The sequence below is a fragment of the Danio rerio genome, chromosome 5 (assembly GCF_049306965.1).
Source record: "Danio rerio strain Tuebingen ecotype United States chromosome 5, GRCz12tu, whole genome shotgun sequence".
Classification (NCBI taxonomy): domain Eukaryota; kingdom Metazoa; phylum Chordata; class Actinopteri; order Cypriniformes; family Danionidae; genus Danio; species Danio rerio.
The window spans coordinates 13512998-13515584 of NC_133180.1; positions in this window are offsets into that span (position 1 = coordinate 13512998).

Here is a 2587-nt window from a genome sequence, read left to right on the forward strand (position 1 = left end):
GCTCGCTGAGGGCAGTCCTTTTTCCAGTGTCCAGGAGTTAAACACTTCAGACATCTGTTATCCTGTCTACAATGTGACACCGTTGAATGATCCAAAGATCTACAAACCCTGCATGGTTTGCGGTAAGTCTGAAATGTTGTAGCTTGATGATGTGGGCTAACTTGAAATTGGGTCTGTTGAGTGACAAGACGGTCCAATAGACTCACTAGACTTTTCATGCAAGCACTGTCACTGCCAGACTGCACCATAGGAGAAGGTGGAATGGACAAAGGAGAGTTAGAAGCAACTGTCTCAACAACATCAGGACTCTGAGTGCAAGCTCTATGTTCAGTTATATTCAAACTGTGTAAATTAGTGAAGGTCCTAGCTTTCCTCTCTTGCATATGTTCATCAAGTCTCTCCTGTATCTCACCAGCTGACCATTTCTCTGCTGATTTGAATTTGAAGACATTAGAAAGAGACTTATCTGGGCAGTGCTTGATAAACATCATGCTGATTTCATGACTTGGATCACAAACGCGCCGACCTTGTCTCTCCAGGCATTCCTTGGCAACATCCATTGTCTTGTTCAGCCTGATCCAATACTCCATTGCATCTTCAGATGGCATCGGTAAAGTATTGTAAAAATCGGCTAGGGGCATACTAGAATAGGAGATGGTGCTGAAATGCTGTTTTAAAATGTCAAAGATCAAGCGAGGTTTACTGGTGCAGTCAGCAGATGTGTTATTACGCAATTTAATTTTCACTACATCACCTGCTTTCCCCATTAGCCTATCCAATATTTCTTGTGACTGCTCATCAGTCGGAATAGCACGTTTTCTCAGGTACAGGGACATAATATTTTCCCACTCTTGTACAGTTAATTTATCTGAACCATCGCCCCTAAATATTGGTGGCTCTTTTACATCTGACTGCATCACTAGTTTGACATTAGACAGTGTCATCTCAGCTGGCTGTTCAGAATTACTACGGTTTGTACTGTTATCAGAACGTAGCTGAGCAGTAATAGACTGTCCTACTTTTTCAGCTATTTCACTGATGAGTGAACTCAAATCTGAATTTTGGTTAATTGGAGATGGCATGGCACGATCAACATATCTTGTAGAAGTCAGAACAGGTGTATCAAATGCTCTGCTAGTAGGCCCTGGCATCCTAGGTTCAGAAGGTATTCTGAAAAAACCCCTTCCCCTACCAAACTGGATACTTTGGTCAAACACCTCATTGTCCTTCATCTCTTCAGCAAAGCTATTAACGCCTTCTGCCATATTGCTGTATTGTACCAATTAATTATCTTCAAATTTAAATCAATAAATGAACTGAAATATTGTACTGAACAATGGCAATCAATAACAGTAACCAGTCAGCAAATGTATATTTTAAGAGTCTGAAATCAGTTCGAAAATGTCTTCTGTGAGAGAAAAAAAATGTATATAGTCCACCTCACTTTATATAAAATAGTCCTTTTGTCTTTGAAAAGTACCTAAAACCAGTCCATGCAGCTTCCACGGCGAGCGAGCAGACGTCGGTCTTCAGATGGATCCTTAAAAGGTCACGGCACCATTGTAACGGGTCCCACACGAGTGGAATCCGTTCTGCGTTGTGTTGTTGTTTTTCAATAAAGGACTCCAAACCTCTTACCGCTTGGCACTGTCTTTATTTTCTGCACAAATAGAAAATGTGTTGAAAACATGCATTCTGTGATTATGATCTTCATTAAACAACCGTTTAATGTCTCCATTAACCACGAGACAACCTTCTCTCAGCTCAGAAGGAAGTGAACTGAGAGAGCGATTTCTTGAAAGAACATGTATTAAACTAATCTGCTTAACATAAGACTAAATTAATATTAATGACATGAAATCACAAAAACTACCAACAATACAAAAACATACCTGCACAAATAGAAAATGTGTTGAAAACATGCATTCTGTGATTATGATCTTCATTAAACAACCTGTTGGCACACGAGGAGTAATTACAGCATGCTAATATGTGCTAATCTCACTCACAAATGCAAACGATCTCAATCACAACCATTTAGAACCACAGTTTCATATTTCCACATCACAGAGTATGTTTAGCAAAGCAACAAACATTTTAGATTTAAAATATACCATCAACCGTCAATAATATTACCGTTTAATGTCTCCATTAACCACGAGACAACCTTCTCTCAGCTCAGAAGGAAGTGAACTGAGAGAGCGATGAGCGCGCACACAAACGAGTATACACTCTTAAAGTGACAGTACACTTGAACAGGTCCTGAAAGTCACATACAAGCATAACCTCAAAACGATAAAATAATATATATAATAATATCAAATGAAGTAAATTAAAGTTATACTCAATAGAAAAAAGGATTTTGAGTGAAAATAATATTACCAAAATAACTCTGTTACATATATATATATTGTTGAGGTTTATATTACCATATAGCAATGTTTTAACAATGTTTTATTATGTATGTACACGTATATAATGTAATATGTAAAGCAAAAAGATAAAATTATTGACATACGCCAGCGATTCTCATGAATTTCTACGCAGGCATTCGCTTGGGTGAGCAAAATCCCAGGGTCCTACTCTC